Source organism: Tursiops truncatus, chromosome 6 (assembly GCF_011762595.2).
Source record: "Tursiops truncatus isolate mTurTru1 chromosome 6, mTurTru1.mat.Y, whole genome shotgun sequence".
In the NCBI taxonomy this organism is placed as follows: Eukaryota; Metazoa; Chordata; class Mammalia; order Artiodactyla; family Delphinidae; genus Tursiops; species Tursiops truncatus.
In genome coordinates this window covers 52025528-52046596 of record NC_047039.1, presented here as the reverse complement: position 1 = coordinate 52046596, position 21069 = coordinate 52025528, and the positions used below count along the sequence as shown (strand labels likewise).

At 47.1% G+C, this 21069-nt stretch overlaps 1 protein-coding gene across 3 annotated transcripts in view; it reads left to right on the top strand.

The window, feature by feature from the left end:
• Window positions 1-21069, top strand: part of LOC117312625 (uncharacterized) — an 88807-nt gene that overhangs the window by 30550 nt on the left and 37188 nt on the right. Inside the window, exon 3 of one of the 3 annotated variants that reach the window (XR_012332496.1) lies at window positions 12321-13954. The exons of 1 other annotated variant lie outside the window; for it this stretch is intronic. The gene's annotated coding sequence lies outside the window, so the exon portion shown is untranslated. Of the gene's footprint in view, window positions 1-12320; window positions 13960-21069 lie in introns of those variants that run through there. One more of the 3 variants, XM_073806117.1, reaches the window with a different exon arrangement.

Sequence of the window (21069 nt, the reverse complement as noted above, 5' to 3'; positions counted from 1 at the left end):
GCTTCCTGTGCTCCTAGCAATTTAACTAGCTTTTGGTCTACAGCAGCTTCTGTAGGAAATGAAATTTTAAAACACCCCCAAATTCATCTCTGTTGGGTTTTCAATTTCTCTCTAATCCTCCCACCCGAAGCACAGCCAGCCCTTTTCTTAATCTTGTCTTTCTCCTCTCCTCTCCTGCCTTAAACACTCCCAATGAAATCTAGGGTGCTGGAGATTAAAAATAAATACAACCCTAGGACTCTAGAAGGGTAGGCGGGGTAGGGATGGCAAAGGGAAGTGGGGGGCTCCTTTGTGAATGGATCCTTTATACTCAAAGTAAACACAGACCACAGTGGATGCTTCTGCCCTCCGAAGTGTGCCTGGGTATCGCTGGCTCTGGGGGGTTAAGGTGCTTCTCCTTCATCCCGCCCTCGAGGAGTTTGGGACTTACGAGACTGACGATTTCGTCAGCTGCTCAGACTTGGGGGTGGCAGGGTGAGGAGTTAAGTAGCAGGGCTGCTTACACTCACAACTTTAGCCGCTGCCCTCCTCCTCTACGTTAATTTTTCTTCTCTCGCTTCCCCCCCTCACCCCACTCGCCACGCCTTTTAAAAAGCCGCCACAGGCATCTCGCAGACAGTGGCGCCTCGTGGTTTTTCTGTTATTGCCGGGGGGCCATTTGAACGGGCGGGGGATACCTCCCGCCTTCCCAGGCTGCCCTCCGCTGGGTTTTTTCCGACACAGCGTTGGTGGCAACGTGGACCAGGGCATGCAGGGACCGGCGGGGGGTGGTGGAGGGGGGTGGGGCGATGTGGCGAGAAGGGGGGACCTCGGTCCCAGGCGGCCCAGCCCTAGTGGGGCCTGCGCGAGGCGCGGCCTGATGGAGCACCGGGCGAGTGGCGCACGTGTTCCCAAGCTCAGGGAGGTCAAAGGGAGGACACGGTGGGGGCAGGTCTCGGCAGCTCTCGCGGGGAGGCATTTGTAGCCACCTTTGCTTTGGGTAGACGTTTCACATCCGCGGGCACACGAGGTAATAGACATCCTCCTAACCTTGAGCGTCAGGCAAACTTGATTCTGTTGCCGGGGACGCTGGCGCAGCCGGGCTGAACCCATTAGCCCCTACGGACGTCGCGCAGGGCAGGCGTCGTCAGCGACCGACGAGGGGAGCGCATCCGGCACGTGGAAGGATCAAGGCAGAGGGCTGGCCCCCGACCCTGGCGGGGTCAAGTACGATCCCCCATCCTATGCCGGTGGGATTCAGAAACACCGGGCGACCCCAGGCCGGGGAGTCCACCCCGCGCGGGTCCGCAGCGGATTTCGTTTCACTTCCCCGCACTCGGTGCGGCGCACCCAGAGATCCAGTTTCCCCGGAACGTTCCCGTTGACTTGGTTTGAGAGTTAAAGCCCCGGGGTAGTAAGGCTGGCCGCAAAAATCTCCAACTCCGCTAATCCTAGACAAAATAAAAACATAATAGGCCACAAACCAACCAACTCGGGGCCCTTCCTGTGGGTGTCTCTCGGCGGGGCACCCGTTGCTGCAGGACCTGGAGGGAGGGAACCTCTCTACCTCGAATTTTCCGTGTGTAGGAAGCCCCCAGGAAGGTGTTAGAACGGGGTCTCCCCCCTACTCTTGTCTCCTAAACAGGTATAAAAATATCCCCCGCACTGGCTGCATCCGCAGCTCTGGCGGGGCTTGGGGGCGAGGGCCGGGGGGAGGCACAGGAGGCTTGCCTTGAGGCTGAGCTCCAGCACGAATTTGCCCCACACCAGGACGGAGGGTCTCCTTGGGAGACGAAGCCCAGGCGGAGAAATCGCGGCCTGGGGACCCCTGGCCTCACTCAGGAAACAACCCGCCCGGCGCGAAGGATGCGTCTCCCTAGCCCAGCGCCGGGAAACTGGAAGGCAGGCGGACTCTTGAGGCTCCAGCAGGATATAATCTCAAAGAAAAAAAAAAAATCTTAAAAAAACCCCCTAAATTTGCACAAAACTAAACTACAAGCCCACAGGTCCCTGCGCCGCAAACGAGGTGGGGGAGGAGGGGGCGGAACGGCCGAGGCGCAGAGTGGAGGATGCGGAACGAACTCCGTCCCCTGCAGAGTCGGTGCCTTCGGGGGCTCCACCACCGCGCGCTCCCACTCGCAAGGTTTGGACTCACAGGGGAGGCCGAAGGTGGGAGGGAGAGGAGGGAAAGAGAGGTGGAAGGGGCGGGGGCGGGGGGGGGGTTCTTTTCCTCCTCTTGCCAGCGCCAGACGAGGCGAACTAGAGGTGGCCACGCGCTAGAAAACTTTGGAAAGTTTAGGTAGCACGGTTAGCGGAGGAGGCGCAGGGCGTGCAAGCTGAGCTAGGGTAGGCGTGGGCGAGCTGGCTGGGTGTCATTGGGAGGCCAGGTCCTGAGGCGGTTAACTATCCAAGTCTCCCGGATCAGGTCCGCCCACGGCCCCTGAGGTTTCTAGGGGCCAGTGACCCTGGGGAGTTTGAGGGCGTTTCTCTAGGGGACAGAGCAGGCAGAGCCGGGGTTCCGCGGTGAGTGTTGGTGCGGAAAACACTACCCCACGACAGCACAGAGCAGCAGCGGGAAAGGCTTGTCTGCCAAAGCGGGAATTAGATCCGCCGGCTCAAAGGCTCGGTCGCCCACCTTCTGCCACCCGGCGAGGGCCTTGCGCGCGCCAGGGATCTTTCGGGGTGACGCGCTCAGTTTCGAGTCGCGCGCCGGGTCTCCGTGCACCACGTGCGCCCACGGCCTCTGGCGGGGACATTTGGGAGAGTGTCCCTGAAGGGGACGGGGCCACGCAGCCAGGATCAGGCTTCTGCGACGTTCCGGCCTGCGCATCCTTGCTGGAGGCAGGACGCAGTGGCCCAACCCAACTTCTCCCTGCGCCCTGGGAAGGAAGTGTAGTGCGCTCTCTGGAGCGCAAGGCCGCCGCCGCCCATTCCACATACCGCCTGGCATTCTGCTTTTCCTCACTGCGCACCAGGGAAAGGCATAATTCAATAATATCATCCAAGTGCAACACGGCCTTTTCCTCTTTTGCTCTGGAGCCTAGGGCGTTTCGAAGGGGAATCTCCCAATTCCCAAATAAATACCTATGGGTCTAAAGCCGAGCTGGGTTCTGTAGTAACTGCTGGGGGGGAGGGAGAATTCAAATCGGATGTGAATTTACAGCCTGAAGCGGTTTATTTAGGCTCATCGAGTGCCATTCCAAACGGCCCAGCTCGCGCTATTTCGAAAGAAGCTGGAGATTGGAGAGAAAACAGGGTTATTTAAGATGACTCCCAGAACGCGACTTTCCTTCCCCGGCTCCCTGTGCGACTGCGTCTGGGCTCCCGCTTAACGCAGGCTGAGCGGCCCAGCCTTTGATATTTAAGCCTTGCCAGCTCCCGGGTGAAACTACCTGTTGGGAGATTCCGCAACCTAGGCATTCAGCCCTCCTATACCCCGTGCAAAATCCTGGCAGCGATGAGGATGGTTCTGGGCTTGGCACGAGAAGGGAGAGGGCAGAAGAGCCGGGAGCAGCGGACAAAGTCCCTGGCAGTGCCCAGCGAGCTGCGCCCGCGCTTCTGCTTGCTCTTGGGGAACTGGTAATAGTACGCTGAGTGGGGCCCCTGACTTCAGGGATGGGCCCAAACTCAGCACGATTCTCTAAATTCGGAAACCACGAAGCGGTGCCGTTTGTGCTGGCACCTCCGTGCAAGTCTAACTTTAAAAGACAAAAAGCCTCCAGGCGGCTTCCTCGGCGCCCACTCCCACCCTGCACTCCAGCACCCCGCACTTTTCCCTGTACCAAAATTCACCTTACTACATCTTGGAATTCGGAAAACTCCTCCGACGCTTGGACTCGCTGCAACCCAGAGGCTGCTTAAAGCTCTTGCAAGAGTTGCTTGAGGGAAATCACTGTGTTCTTGCGAGCAAACAGAATCTCTGTATTTTTAAACAACCTAACTGGATGAGGGAGCGGAGCTAAGAAGGACAATTGGAGCAATCTTTGCAGCCTGTTGGAGGAAATTTCGGAGACTGGGGACAGGGGGCTTGTCTTTCACAGGAACCTGTGGGAAGGACAGTTCGGGCCGGGGCCCTGGGGCTGGAAATCTCACTTGGGAAACGCACAGCCCGGGTCTGGCTCGCGCGTTTAATAACATTCTTACCGGCAAACTCTCCAGCAGATCCTGCCCTGACATTAAATTGGGGTGGGTGTGGAGACGCAGGCTGGGCTAAACCGGAAAAATTTCCCCCAGACGCTGAAGGCGCTCCGCGTTGTGTCTCCGACGCGGGTTTCTGCTTTCTGATAGCGAATTCCACTCCGTTTTGCGAGAGGTGGAATTTGGGAGAGGCCCCACGGAGGGGCGCGTTTGGGGTCGGAGGGGACGGAAAGACTTTCTTTATAGCTAGGGGTACAGAGGCGCTTTATTTCTCGGCGCACGCGCTTACATCCCCCATTGTCACAAAGCACTCGGCTGAAAACGAAATGGGGACAAATATTAGGCAACTGCAGGAAAGGAGGGGTGGTAATCCTCTTCTTGTTTAGGATACTCGTTTTGACAGCGAAGGCTGAGGGGCTACACGGAAGAACGAGAATTTATTCATGAGAATTTATTGCACAGGGATGAGAGTTGAGACTTCGAGCCTAAAAGACAGCTCAGAACGTTTCCCGCGCCGCAGTCTCTTTTTACGATCCTGGCAATATTGGGCTGTTCGGCCCTTAAGTCACACCTCTAGTCCCAGACCTTAGTGGTATTTCCCGTCCCCGTGTGCCTTCTTCCTGTGGCCACTCATCTCGGCATCCTTGCCCAGAACTAAGGGCGTCTGGAACAACTCTCGCAAACTTGCGCTTCGCAGGGCGCACACGCACCGGTGGGCTCTCCCCGCGCGGCCCGCTCGGCTGCCCCGGGAACCCCTCGGGGGCCTGGGAAACCCGGAGTATTTTCCAGCACTCAACCTCGGCGCTCCTGTTCTATTTCAGTTCAGTCCCAGGGGCACGGACCCAAGGGTAGTAAACAATGCTGCTTACTAGAGATACAAACGGGCACAGAAAAGAACCGTGCGGAAAAGCAAGCGCGGAAAGCATTTTAACAAGTGGACAGACGTTCAGAACTGCCTTTGAAAGTGACTTCTAACGTACAACAGAAGGCGTTTCTCTAAAAACACTCAAGTTCGAAGAATATAGGTTTATCAAAGTATGATGATTGGAGCAGTTTTTATTTATTTGGTTTTGCTCTCTGGAAATCAGGCAGAGTTGCTGCTACCTGCCGAAGCCTCTCTACCAGGCACCTCCTTCCTCCTCCCTCTTCTCCCTCCCTTAGATCGCTAGGCCTCATGAAAAAGGGAAGGGTCTTCCAGGTGTTGGCATACTTTGGAACCGTTATTTCAGATCCCACGAGAATTGAAAACACTACTTTCCCTTCAGGCAGAGACAACACGGGCTTTGGGGGGAGATGTCATTGTAACAGGCGAGGCCAGATAATTCAGAGATACAAAAAAAAAATTACACGTTTTCTTCTGACCTCCAGAGTGGGGTCTGAAGATTCCTCCTGGGGAGCGGGTGAAACCAATTTCTGCTCTGCCTGATGGCCTTAAGAAAGGGCCTCCCATCTGCTCTGAACACCCCCCTTGCAATGTCAGGAAATCTTCCTGCCTGCAAATATTGGCAAGAGGCTGCTACGACAGGCGGTGCTGCTTTAAATAGGAAGAAGACCACAGGGCAAAAGGAGTCTCAACCTTCCTACCCACCAGACCACCTGCCTCCCATCCTCAAAGGCCCAGCACTGGCGAAGGAGACTATAAGGAAAAATCTCTGATTCTGAGCAGGGTGGGAAATGAATCAGTGTGTGTTCCAGGAACATGCCTCTATTGGATTCTCAGGAGCTGGGCTGCCCCAGAACAGGTCTCCCCAACCCAGCTGCTGAAGTTTTAGTGTCTGAGCATCTGCACCCTCCATGACCCAGTCTCTCCGCTTCTGTTGTGGTGATTCAGTTAATGCTGGGAGAAACTTAAGAGGTTCCTCCATCCAGTTCTACTGGGCGGCTCTGCTTCTGCTTGTGCTAAGGAGAGGGTCTAGTCTCACCAAGGCCAGCCCTGTGCCCCGCACAGAACTCTCAGCCTAGGAGATTGGACTGGGGCTGGCTCTGGCCGGGCCAGGGGGCTCTGGCCTTGAATTTCATCCCCTCTGCCAACCAAGGGCATCTCTTTTGTCAGGAAATAATCATGAGGCCAACTACACCCAAGGAACAGCCTAAACTGTCTTTTCCCACCTCCCCCTGCCCTGCCCCAAGTTGATGACCTCACAGTGTTCACACATTTTTGTTTCCTAATTTAATTCCTGTATTATTTTAGAACTTGTTCCACTGTCTCTGGCCCTTTCCGCCTTTCAACTTTGACAGCTTTTGACAGCTTTTAGGAAGGGTTTCTGCCTGATGAACTCAAGCTTGAGAGACCTCCTTGCAAAGCCTGTGGCTGAATTTTAGAAGGTGCCTCAGTCACTTTTGGGGGTGAGCTCTGCTCTGTCCTTCCCCCAGTTTTCCAAATCAACTGGCCTGTATCTTGTAATTTTACAGATGTGGAAACCAAGGCTCAGAGGAGGATTTGACTTACTCAAGGGCATACAGTGAGCTGAGAGCAGAGTCTGCATCAGACTCCGAGTTTCTCGATTTGAAGTCCATTTGCTCAGTTTTGAGCAAATTAATTCAGTTAATTTATTATCGCTAAAAATAAACTACTGTTCGGGAAGCATCAACTCCATACCAGACTACATGCCATGCCAGACACTTTACATAAGTCATCATGACAGCGATTCTAAAGAGCATCATTAGCCCCAATAAAAATTAAAAAATAACATTACCAAAGTAATGATATGCATAAATCAAAATACTTCCAATAATACAAAGGGGCATAAAATGAAAGTGAAAGTCTCGTACTCTGCCCTTCCCCCCTGCCCAGAATACCACTGACCTTTTTTGCCCTTTAGTGACTTTCTCCATATCTGATAGACCTTATCATTACTTTATGAATGACGAGAGGTCGGGCTCACATCAGGCCGACTGGCTGGGGCTACCTGTCTCCAGGCTCAGCACTTCCATTCTTCTGCATTAGCTAAGGTGAGTGGGGAGAAAACGGAAGTGAAGGAAGCCAGAGATTAAAAAGAAGGGTCAGGTTAGAGTTAATATCACCCCTTCCTTTCCTCTCCTCCTGCCCCATCCAGGCTCCCACTAATGCTACAGTTTTTCAGGAGCCCAGACCATAGGCTCTCTCAGGGCAGATAACCTGATGCTCATCTGTGATGTCAACTAGACAAGCAGCTCTTCTGAGGCCCCTGTCACCTAAGTTCTGTCACCCAAGTGCTGCCCACACCCTCTACTAGCTCTAGGACTGGTGCAAACCTCTTAGGCTTGAGATTTCCCTGCCTGTCTCTGCGGGTTGTTCCGAAGCTACAATGAGAGGCAGGGAAAGGACCCCGTAAACTTGAAATCTCTCCACGTAAATAGAGCAGCTGCCTTTCAAAGGCCTGTATAGGACCCTGTGCCCTATTCGTTCAAAACAGTGGATTTTTAAGGTTCTTTGCAAAAAGGGTGTGTTTGGGGGATTTGAGGGTTGGCATTTTGTGAGTTGTGCCTGTGGGGCAGCGCTAGAAGTATGTCTTAGAGAAGAAGGGGCTGTTCATTTATCCCTGAAAGATGGCAACACTGAGTCTTTGGAATCTGAGTGGATTTCTTTCTGCTGGAGAACAGATACAGCCAAGCTGGTGAGGGCAGAAGGAGGCAGTTACCTTGCTTGGGTTGCACAGTGGGGTGTAAGAGGTGTGGCTGAAAGGATGCTTAAGCCGGTCCCTTTGGGTAGATGTCTACCTCCCAAGGCTGATCTGAGACTGTTTAGGGGCCAGAGCGGTGGTGAGGGTGAATACCGGTGGGCATGAGCTTCCCAGAACCAGTTATTTCGTTTGTTGTTATTTTTTGAGTGGAAGGGAGGGGTATTAAAGGACGGATGTGATCGTTTTTCCAGGGAGCTAGTCCTGTCATTGAGGCCCCTTCATTCTGGAAGAATCTTTAGAAATATCCTCAATTGAGGGGCCTCCAAGTGAGAGCAAATGATAAGCTGCGGCCATGGTCTCCTAAGCTTTGCAGAGGAAGAGCTGCTGGGGAGGGGGTCTGGTGGCTCTGAAAAGCCTGTCTACAAACATGCCCAGAGCCCGGTGACACGCACAGATATGAGATGGGACGGAGGGAGACTGAGCGTCAGGCAAGAAGAAGAAAACGGTTTTAAAGTGAATGAAGGGAGCTGGGTAGTGGACGGGTTCCAGAAAGAAACCGTGAAAGGAGGGCAAGGCAGATCTTCCTGGAGGCCTAGCCGGGCTGCAGAGCTTGCCTTCAACGCCGGTGTCAGGACAAAGGATGCTGCGCCCCCTGGTGGCACACCGGCAGCCGGCGCCCGCACGCTACGGCGGAGACCGGGCGGCCAGACACAGGGACCAGCTGGAAAAGTCGGCGGGTCAGATGCCTTTTCTTCTGTTTGCTAAGGGAGTTGAAGTTGAAATAGCCTTTGCTTTCTCAACTCTGCAGTCTAAATAGAGACGCTGGTATAAAGAGAGAGGGTTTTGTGATTGTGGTATGCAGTTTAGGCCGACAGGACAATGCCTGTTTGGAAGTAGCCTGGTAGGGTGGGAACTGCCCTGGCTGGGAGAAAAGACCTGCGTTTTAGGTGGAGTGCTGGTCTGGAGAGAGTCTTTAAAAATTTAAGAACCTCCTTTTCCTAGTCTTAACACAAACGGGGATACAGTAAGATGTTTTGAAGGTCTCTTCCAAGCTCCAATACTGGGATTTATGAGATAATCATTACTCTTTTCCCAGAGCCTTGCACATTTGACATGACTTTTTTCTGTTGACACACAGGTGCAAATGTTACATGTTTCGGCATCATACGTTCCCTGGTTCTGAGCAAAGATTTTTGTGGCTCCTTTCCTTTTAAAAATGCAAAATAATCCTCTTTTCACACAAAAGCCATCCCCTCCACCTTTTGTGGAGCCTCTTGCAAAAAGCAGCAGGGTGAGCGCAGATCTTTAGTCTCTGCTCTATTTCTTTTAAAAATAAAGTAGGAAAGTGTTGTGCTGGAAATTATGCTGCTAAGTGTTACATGTGGTAGGTGTGAATGTATGTTTCAATAGTTCCAGGCACAAGACCAAAAACCTCCCCAGAATTAGCAGAATTTTCAGCTATAATCTGGCTAACATTTCTGCAAATAGGTACAAATACCAATTTGGGAGTATGCTGCCTCCAAGGAGCTGTATAGTTGGGTTTCCATTGAAATTTGGGGCCATCCCTTAGATGGTCAGGTGATTTTAAGTAGGATCGCTGAAAGTTCCCTCGCTTGAAACCTGCAGATCGAGTCCGAGTAGCCAGTTATACCCCACGGCAATTTCTGCTCTGCACTTGAAGTCTTATCGCTATAGAATGGGTACATTTTCGTTTTCGTTTTTAAGAAACTGATTATAGTGCTGCAAAGGATCACTTGAGTAGCAATCTTTTTTTTTTTTTTTTTTTTCTGTACGTGGGCCTCTCACTGCTGTGGTCTCTCCCGCTGCGGAGCACAGGCTCCGGACGCGCAGGCTCAGCGGCCATGGCTCACGGGCCCAGCGCTCCACAGCATGTGGGATCTTCCCAGACCGGGGCACCAACCCGTGTCCCCTGCATCGGCAGGCGGACTCTCAACCACTGCGCCACCAGGGAAGCCCGAGTAGCAATCTTAGCTTTGCCGAGGTAGAGAGAGTGTGCAGCCACTGTCCCATGGTAAACAGTGTCACCATGCCATACGCTACCCCGGAGGAGATAGGTCCATCTCTCTGAGAGGGGAAGCAGGAGGAAAAAGAACAGCCCATGCAACGTGGCGGATGGCAGCTGCTGAGGACCAGGCTAGTGCTGTGACTTGGAGCACTGTGCCCGCTCTGAAGTGAGCAGCTGTGTACTGGGCTGAATTGTGTTGTGTCCCCTCCAAAATTCATACAATGAAGCCCCAACCCCTAGTACCTCAGAGTGTGACTCTATTTGGAGAGAGGACCTTTAAAGATGTTATTCAGGTAACAGGAGGTCAGTGGGGTGGGCTCCCATCCAATGTGACTGCTGTCCTTATAAGAAGAGGAGATTAGGACACAGGCAGGTACAGAGGAAGAGCCTGTGAAGACACAGGGAGAAGGTGGCCATCAGTGAGAAGGCAAGCTCGAGACCGAGGCCGTAGAAAAAGCAACCCTGCTGACACCTTGATCTGAGCCGTCTAGCCTCCAGAACTGTGAGAAGATAAATTTCTGTCATTTAAGTCACTCAGTCTATGGTACTTCGTTATGGTAGCCCTAGTGAACTAAGACAAACGGCAACTTGGCACCAGCCAATTCTATGCTCCATTTAGGGATGCAAACATAGAGTTACCAAATTTTTCTAGTTTTCAAGAGAGGTTAGGAGTCTTTTGCTTTTTAACTCTTGGCAGCAGGGCTGGTGGCTTCACAGACATGCAACCTGTGCAGTCACACAGGACCTGGTACTAGGAAGGGCCTTGGTGCTTGGTTTAATGTGAAATTCTTAAACTTTGAACAAGGGGCCTGTATTTTCACGTTTCACTGGACCCCACAAACTATGGAGCCAGTCCTAACATGAAGTTTGAATAAAGTTTAAGGTTAAATAAAGTTTAAATAAGGCTAAGAGTATGAAACAAAATGTGTCTGAGGCTGGATGCAGCATGGGACACGTGTATGAACTTTCTTTTGCTAAATGGATTACGATTTCCCATTCCCCCAGAATCCCTGGGAAGAAATTTGTAGAGCCCAGAGGCTTTCTGGGGGTTGGAAGAAAGGCACACATATTCCCCAGGTGTGAGATTCTACATGAGCTAGTGTAACCCTAACCAAAAAAAAAAAAAAGAAACTTGTTTTCAGGGATGGGTAATAACGTCACAATAAGAATATGCTGGGGCTTCCCTCGTGGTGCAGTGGTTGAGAATCTGCCTGCTAATGCAGGGGACACGGGTTCGAGTCCTGGTCTGGGAGGATCCCACATGCCACGGAGCAACTAGGCCCGTGAGCCACAACTACTGAGCCTGCGCGTGTGGAGCCTGTGCTCCACAACAAGAGAGGCTGCGATAGTGAGAGGCCCGCGCACCGTGATGAAGAGTGGCCCCCACTTGCCACAACTAGAGAAAGCCCTCGCAAAGAAACGAAGACCCAACACAGCAAAAATTAATTAATTAATTAATAAACTCCTACCCCCAACATCTTCTTAAAAAAAAAAAAGAATATGCTGAAGAAAGGGGAGGGATAAATTGGGAGACTGGGATTGACATATACACACTACTATATATAAAATAGATACATGTATATATATGTATAGCACAGGGAACTCTACTCGATACTATGTAGTGGCCTGTATGGGAAAAGAATCTTAAAAAAAAAAAGAGTGGCTATATGTATATGTATGACTGATTCTCTTTGCTGTACACCTGAAACTAATACAACATTGTAAGTCAACTATATGCCAATAAAAATTTAAAAAAAAAAGTATGTTGAGAAAAGGCCCAACACGAGGAATTAAGTGTTTGGTTTGGGATGGAGAGCTGGGTTGGGCCCTGCATATGCCTGATGCTGGAAGCTCTCCCAGAGCCACCCACCTGGGCACCGAGCTGGGCTTTGGGAAACTGGAACTGAGTATGTTCCCCAGTATGACCAGTAGGACTCTGCAGGGCAGTACAGCCCACTGTATAAGCAACATGGAGACACAGCAAGTGACAAAGTGAGAGGGACTGGCTAGACCCCAGTTTTCTGCCCACAGCAGGGGAGCAGGATTCTTTCTCCTTTGGGCTGAGCCAGTCCCGAGATTCTGGAGAGGTTTTCAGTTGGGCTGGGTTAGGAGTGCTGAGTTGCGAGAGGGAAATCTGGACTGCCTGTTTCAAGGTGGGCCTGAGCGCTCCACTGTAAATGAATGAGATTCTTGAGGGTCACGGTGCATGCCATGTCGGTTGACTCTCATCTGGAAGGGAAAATTTTGCCCCTGGTGAAAGGAACATCAGTCATCAGTGAGCAGAGTCCCGGGGATATTATGGAGAGATCCTGTTTTTAAGGCTCTGCATTGATTTATAGAAGCTCACTGAAAATATTATAGCGGAATGTTTGGTCAGGAGGTCTACTTTTCTAGTTCTATTTCTGCCTGGTACTGGCTAACTGGAGAGTGTACATTTTAAAAAAAGTAATTTCTTATGCACATTTATGCAAACTCCCTCAGGGGAATGAGTGAAAGACTGTTTGAGACCCTCTGAATTTCTTGGAAGAAAGTTGCTGTATAAATTAATATAGAGCTTTTTTTTTTTTTCATCCCAGGTCTGCACGACACTTGGAAGATAGATCACTTCCCATCATGCAAGGGAGAAAATGAAGCTCTCCACTGGTCTTTATCAGAGAAGCTAAAAATTCCCCCTCTCTTTTCTGCAAGTTTCCCAAACCCCATGACTCTGATTTCCAGGCCAGAGAGTAAGGTTTAATTTTTATTACTCTTTATACTTTGCATATGGAGACTGCCTGAACAGCACTGTGAAGTACTAGTTATTATGAGCCTGTTGTGGGCAAGGCCAGGCCTTGGTGTAACAAGAAATTCAATCACACCTGCTCAGTGATCTGTGGGCCCCAAGTCAGCTCCTATGTTCTCCTGACAAACAGCGCCCTCCCCCGCCCTAGAGTTGGTGAGCAGACTCCTTCTTTGGGCTGAGCCAGTCCCAGGATTCTTAAGGGGTTGGGGTAGTGACCCCAAATTTAACAGAACTGGAATTCTGTATGTGGCATTTCTATTTCCGTTCCTAAACGGTAGGGAAGGAGAACGAGCGTGTGGAAAATAAGAAACCTCGTCAAAAATTTTAACTTAGAAGACCACTGGGTTAAGAGAAATGAAAATTATGTCCATATAAAAGCTTGTCCACAAATGTCATAGCAACATTATTCATAATAGCTGAAAAGGAGAAACAGTTCAAATGGCCGCCTGGCCACCAGCTAATGAGTGGATAAACAACATGTGGTATATCCCTACAATGGATTACTATTTGACAATAAAAAGGAATGAAATATTGACACATGCTACAACATGGATGAACCTTAAAACATTATGCTAAGTGAAAGAAGCCAGCCACAAGGGAACACCTATTGTATGATTCCATTTATATGAAGTTCCTAGGCTAGGTATACCTATAAAGACAAAAAGTAGACTATTGGTCACCAAGGGCTATAAGTCAGGGTGGAGACATTGGAAGATGACAGTTGAGTGGGTCAGAGTTTCTTTTGGCGGGTGATGAAAATGTTCTAAAAATAATTGTGGTGAAGGTTGAACAACTCTGTGAATGTACCGAAACCATTGGATTTTGCACTTTAAATGGGTCAATTGCATGGTGTGCAAATTATGTCTCAATAAAGCTGTTAATCTTTTTTTAATGATACTCTGAAAACGACCATTGGTTTATGTATTTTTCTGAAGTTGCTCACCTTGGGATAAATGTGTCTAGGCTTAAAAACAGATCGTATGAACTAAGTAAAATGAGAATGTGGAAACAGTGATTTTTCTCCTAGGTAGAGAGACTGATTTGCAGAACCATGTGTAGCCACCTCAGTTGTACCAGTAAATGTTTTGGACTTTGCTGAACATTTTTCTCCTTAGCCTGAAATCATTAATACCTGTTTGAATGATGATACGGAAGTGGCTTTGTTGTTTTTGTCTTTTCCATATTCCTTTCCCTTTCCTAACTAATAGCACCCCGATTTTCTCTTAAGGACCCACCCACCTCATTTTCAGTCCGTGTGGTTGGCATGTTGCTGCCCCTGTGCCTTAGGCTGTATGACTCCGACCTGATCAATTAGCAAATTCTACCCAGTGGTGTTGGAGCTGGCTCATACCAGCTCATCTGAACCAACCAGTAAATTTTCAGGAATTTTGTGAGCCAGTTGTTAAACGTTATCACCATTAAAATTTAAAGTATATATATTTATAATTAAATAAATTATATTTAAAACAAAGTTAATAGGCACTCAAAACTCATCACTTTCTAATTATTTGAATACATTATACTCTTATCTGTGCTCTTGAGGCTACTGACATCTATTGGGTCTGGATGGTGGAAGTACTATATAATGGTCCGCGACTGTGCATCTTATCCCAACTCCAAGTTCAGTGACTTCCTGTTGATAACTTGAAATTGGACATGGTGGCAGTATTTAAACCACGGAGGTTAGGCAAATATTATATATGAGGGGTCCCCCTTTTTTGTCAAGGAGATTGTTAAACATTTACCAGCTGTAGTGGCTTGAATGGTGTCCCCCGCAAAAGATATGTCTGTACTCTAATCCCTGGAACTTGTGAATATGATCTTATTTCAAAAAAGGATCTTTGCAGGTGAAATTAAATTAAGGATCTTGAGATGAGATCATCCTGGATTATCCCAGGGGGCCATGCATACAATCACGTGTGTCCGTATGAGATCAAGGCAGAGGGAGATTAAACACAAATACACAAAGGAGACACACAGATAAGAGACGGAGGCAATATGACCACAGAGGCAGAGATCTGAGTGAAGCGGCCACAAGCCAAGGATTGTCTGGAGCTACCAGAAGCTGGAAGGGATAAGAAACAGAATCTCCCCTAGAATCTCTGGAGGGAGAATAGCCCTGCTGACATCTTGATTTTGGATTACTGACCTCCAGAAAAGAGGAAGTAAATTCCTCTTATTTTAAGCCACCCAGTTTGTGGTAATTTGTTACGGCAGCCATAGGAAACTAATGTACACGCCGCAGCATTATACATGGCTCAGGGATGGGCATGTGACTCATGCTAGGACAATGGGAGGTCAGCTTCTATTGTAAACAAAACACTCTGCTTCTACCAGGGGTGGCTATGTGGTTCCATCTTTGCCACCATATTTATTTGCCAAACAAGGAAAACAGCACAGAAAGTGGTAAAGTTGGGATGTAGAGACAGAAAAAGAGAAAGAGAGAGAGAGTCCAGAAAATGTCATTTGAGAAGCTAGATCTGTTCTACCACTGAATTTTTTAAATTCTTTGAACAAATTAATTTCTTTTCTTTCTAAACCAAGTTCTTATCCAATAAAGCCATGTTAATTTTCAGACCACAGATAGGGTTGTAAATACAAACAACTGCTATCATTTCATTAGTTACTATTTAAATCAAGCATAACTAACAAAGAAAATTTAATATATATATATATATCTCAAACAGTGAACAATCTGAGATCTACCTGAATTCAATCGTGTTCACTTGTTCCACAATTACTGAGCCAACCATGTCTAAAACATTCCATTCAGGACAGATAGCCATCTAAGAGCTTACAATTTATTTGCCCGTAAGGAGCTGTGTGTAGCCCACATTAATGAGGTTGCCAGCAGGATTAACTTTTCATTACACAGTCCATATTTTTCCAGACAGTGCTAAATTCACGTAATTTCATTATTTTTCCTAAAGAGAATTTGTTTAATGCACAACTGAAATATTTTAACTTGTGTATGAGATTACATTTAAGTACATTCACAGATCTCTGTGAATAAAAAAATCTCTCGGAATTTTTGGGTTGGGAAAATATAGTGATTTTCAATACTATTGTACCTTTGGTAATTTTGTACCTTTCAGCAATTTTCATTTTCCATTCCCCTTAGTAATTTGTTAGTGTGGACAAGCACATTTCGAAAGGAGCATGCCTCAGAAAATCCTAAGGACAGACATACTGTATTGAACTATTTTTAAAGTAAAGAGAAAATCTTTTTATCTTTAGCATTTCTGTCTCTAACCATTTTTCCAGTTCAGGAGGTTTAAAATTAATTCTGTCCCTCATAATCCTATCTCTTACCTCTATTTTCAAGTACCTTTGTTTTTTGATGAGCACATTTTGGATGAATTCCCAGTCAACTTTTAAAATTTAATTAAACTCGGCTAAGTTTAACTCAGATAGCATTAAAAGATAGTTTCTTGATAGCTGATTAACTGGGAACCCATCTTTAGGAATTCTAAGAAAAAAACGTTGCTGGGCGTTGTTTGTTGCTAAAAGTTCTAATACTAATGTCACTAGCATCAATAAACGAATGCCCACTTGTCTTGATTTAAAAAGGAGATGAACTTTCAAATGCAAATATCCAAATATTACATTATTCTGAGTATTTTATACTTGCCAGCAGCATTACTTACCAAAAAAGAGAATTGGAGTATTTTCAAGTCAAAAAACCCACATAAACCATCAAACACATAAAGAACAAGCAAGCAGACTGCACACACACACACACACATGCAGGCACACACACACACGTATGTGAAGCATAGGGAGTAAAAGATTTTACTGAGGACATATATCATACATTCATCGGTCAACGTTCAAGCCTACTCTCTTAGTCTAGAACAGTACTCCTCCTGTACAAAAAAGTAGCCACCTGGACTTCCCTGGTGGCACAGTGGTTAAGAATCCACCTGCCAATGCAGGGGACACAGATTCGACCCCTGGTCTGGGAAGATCCCACATGCCGCGGAGCAACTAAGCCCGTGCGCCACAACTACTGAGCCCGTGTGCTGCAACTACTGAAGCCCACACGCCTAGAGCCCGTGCTCCACAACAAGGGAAGCCACCGCAATGAGAAGCCCGCGCACCACAACGAAGAGTAGCCCCCGCTCACCGCAACTAGAGAAAGCCTGCGGACAGCAATGAAGACCCAACGCAGCCAAAAAAAAAAAAAAAAAAGTAGCCACCAACAGAGAGGGATGGACTGGGAGTTTGGGAATAGCAGATGCAAACTATCATATATAGCTAAACAACAAGATCTTCCTATATAGCACAGGGAACTATATTGGAAAAGAATATGAAAAAAGAATGTATGTATAACTGAATCACTTTGCTGTACAGCAGAAATTAACACAACATTGTGAATCAACTATACTTCAGTAATATAAATTTTTTTTAAAAAGGTAGCCACCAAAATTTTGGGGGAGATTAGAGTCGTTATCTATTTGGACTTGCAAGAAAACATGGGAAAATCAAAACTTAGCTTTCAGAATCCCCATTTTTGTAGCCCCCTAGAAGCCTAAAATAAAAATTGAGAACACATAAAGTTCACCAAAGACAGAAGTAAACAGACTCAAAATAAGTGTTTAGAAAGCTACTTTGTTCCCATGAACAAAAACAGCATTTAAATAGTACTCATTCTTGATAACGCTGGCTATGGAGAACTCAAGCAAGTTTGCTTTTCTCCTAAAGCAAAAAAAGAAACTCACTCACCACCAAAGCTGAAATACAAGGAACCGGAAAAAATCAGTGATTTGTTCCCTGATGGCAGCTTTATGCCAGAGATACAAGAGTTTCTTTACACTAAATTGTTTTCTTCATGTGGAAAACATTGATAGGAATCTAGGTGAGTGGATATAATTAAGTAGTTGTGTGGCTCTAAAATGCTCTTTTTTCCCCATCTAAACACCTCAACATCTGCCCAGGGACCAGAGGAGAGGAACAGCCTTCGAAGAGTTTGGCCCCCGAGATATTTCCAAACTGCCAGGACGAAGGCTTGGAACAACTACAATAGGGAACCATCCTGCCTTGGACCCGAAGCTAGATTGATGACCTAATCCATCTTTCCGTCTCTGACTGCCATAGTTTTATGAGCATCAAGAACTGGGCGTCTGCCATAGTCAACAAATAGAGCTTCTCCAGCCACAGAAACTCAAGTATCCCCCAAAACATAGATCGTACAGTCTCCCGGGGCTCAGGGTGCTGCCTCTAGCTTTCACCAGGTATAAGATGGAAATGCTCCTCTGGCAGGATAATTCTTAAAAGGAAGCGTGCGTGTTACCCTCCGTGTTATCTTGGCTTAAGAACGCTAAGTCAGTGCAGACCAGATTGCTGAGAAACTAGCAAAGGATGGCTTAAGGGCCCTCTTTCTCAGGGACCCCTTCCAAAGCCCTATACCTCATTTTGTATTTGTAATTTTGCATTCTTTTGGTTGAGTCCCCTTAATTGCATAAGCTATGGAATCCCACCCCCTCCCGCCCCACCAAATGGGGATCTGCCCCTGTAAATTGCACCAAATCTTACCTTGAAAAGAGTGTGAAAATTAAACACAAACTCCTATTCATCTTTTATGGATACCCTGCTCCCCTGGCAAGTCACTGTTGACGATGAGACCCCTTGGTTTGTGTCTCTGGTCCTCAGCTGTCCTCTCAACTAGAGCAGTGGTTCAAAAACTGGCTGCCGTTTAAATGTATTCTCCTTAGCTCCTAGTGGAAAGAATACTCCATTGTGGGCTAACTATTACAACGGCTTACGGACTCTAAAGGCCAGAAGAATTTCCATGTGTGGTCCTCCTTTTGGTTAAGCGGCATCACTGCTCCACATTGGCTAAGTTTTGTTTTCTACTCAAGTTGACGGATTTGGAGTAGGCTTCTACACTTTCTTAACAGGGCTCTCGAGGGGCCAAGTCACAGCATCATCTATTTTTTTTCTGATTACAAAAGTAACAGCATGTATATAGTATATATCCGTAAATAACTTGAAACATTATAATATATAGCACAGAAAGTGAAAATCTTTCATAATCCCACACAGCTGAGAAAACCAGTTAACATTTTTTCAAGGCATATATTAAAATTTATTTATTATTTTACAAAAATGGGATTATATTCTCAACTTCGAAGTGTGCTATTTTCCACCTAGCAACATGTCTTACACATATTTCCATGCCAGTCTGTAAAAAATGATCTTCCTTTTAATCTTCTTTTTAACGGCTCCATGGTATTATATTCCATGGCCGAACCAAACTTTTCTTAACCAATTGCCTGTTAGTGCACATTTGGGGCCTTTCCAGTTTTCCCCGTAACACAGATTCTTGCAAACATCATTTTACACTTACATCTTTGAGCAGTTGTAGGAGTAGTTCTCTATGATGAATTCCCAGAAGGTGGCTTATTATCGGGTCAAAGGGTATGAGCACTTCGTTTTTAATAGCTAGTGCCAAATTGCCCTCCAATAATTTTATACCGATTTATACCCCCAACCACACTGTAAGAAGGAGGCTGTTTCCCCACCCCACCTTAGCAACACTAAGATCATGCAATTTGGGGATGTCTGATGTGAGTTAGGAGTTAAGAGATTCAGCCTGTGGAGCTTTTTCCCTTTGTGAACAGCTAACAAAGACATCAAAAGTCTCCCCCTTTCCTTGATGAACCCTCTGCTCTGAGTGAGCCAATACCCAGACAGACATCTAGCTAATGTGAGAGGTGAAAATTCTAACACCTAATGCTTGCGCCTAGCTGGATTAGAGACAATTGGCCAGTGAATGCATAAGCAAATGTGTGAGTTATAGAATACTTAATAACTTAATTACGAAAGAAATATAAAACAGTCCTGACTTGGGCACCTCAGTTTTAACGTAAACAGCACATTTGATCTCGTAGCATCAAAATATTTACATCTGTGCAATTCCCGGAATTCACCCCTATGTTTAGTGGAGCAAAGTCATTTGAAAATCTATTCTTTAAAGGTATGTGAAAAGTGACTTTGAGTCAGGCCATTTAAGAAGAGCAACGTTTGCCAACATCCAGTCTGAAGGAGCTCATTCGGAGGATTACCATGGTTTATGTCTCCAGAATCAGGATGAATGGGCATTAGACTGAGAAGAAACTTTAGGAGTTATCCAGTCAAAAGATTTTGAACCTCTGCTCCATGAAGATTTGGGGTTGCTTTAGGGAGACAGAAGAAGTCGACAGAGGAGTAAGGCAGCAGGGGTTAAAGGCACATGGTATTCTAACCCTAATTCCACAAGAGCCCCACTGGGATCTGCTTCATATGGTGGGTGGTACAGTGCCTTATCTGGAGCAAGTTGATCCCTTACTTTCCTCGTCTATAAAATAGACATGATAACAGTGCCTGTTAAGAGTAGTGAAGATTAAATTCAATAATGCTGTACATGTCAAGGGCTTAGCCAAATACCCTGCACATGCCAAGGACTCAGTGAATGTTTACTAATGTATTATTTACGATTTTCCTTTGGAAACGGATTCTGCCGCTAAAACATACACTTGAAAACCACCCATTTATTTTTGTCATCTTGCAAATAAGGTGGTTCTTTCAGATGGAGTGGTGTTAGATTTTATTTCCTGCTTCCCAATCCAATGATCTTACTCTGAGACCCCAGTCCACTTTCACGGAGACTGCTGGGCGCTCTGAGGATAATCGGCCTCCCACACACCAGGTGGCTCCACTCCCCAACAATGTGGCCAAGATCACAGCTCCTCTGTCTGCATTCCCATTGATTTATGGAAGACATATCAACGTACGAAAAAAAGTTTCCCTTGCCCTGTGGGAGAAGGTCCCTGCAGGTTCACCATGAGAATTGAACATGGAAGTTACAAAATGTTAAAAAGATTACCTAGTTGCCATCTCATCCATTATTGTGAGGACAATTGAAAGGAGTTCAGAAAGGGACACTTAAACCTTCTAAGACTGGCTGCATTTTCTCTTCTTGGCCAGATGTTTTTAAAAGGAAGAATTCATCCAACAAACATACACTCTTATCAAGCCTTTTCTCAGGAAAGCTTGTCTCTATGTAGGGGAAGTTTTCCTAATGAATCACAGACATAAGGCTGGAGGGGGAGAGCTTCCAGCATTTTCCTCTTTGAATGGTCCAACATGAGACCAAAATCCAGGGAGTAAGGAGCAAAACCTTCCAAACCGTGTATCTTTTCTACCCAAGAACTCCTTCCATGCCCATCACTGCTGCTGCCGGAGAGCCAGACGTGGGTTTGGGGAGGGGCTTCTCTGTGTCAGGGCCGTTTGGGGTCTGTGCTAGACTTAGGAACAAGTAGACATAAAAGCTGTAGAATTAAGGGTTGAAAACAGCGTTTAATGAAACCCCTCCCTCCAGACGCTCTTGATCAAAGTCCCTCCTTGCACTAAGACAACCGGTCTACAGTTGCATACATAAAACTCTGGCAACACTCTGTCCTCATGGCTTTCAACAGAGGCTTTAGACCTCTGAAACTGGGCATCGTCCCAGAATTGAGATCCAGTTGCATTACGCATACCAGAAGACACACCACCACAGC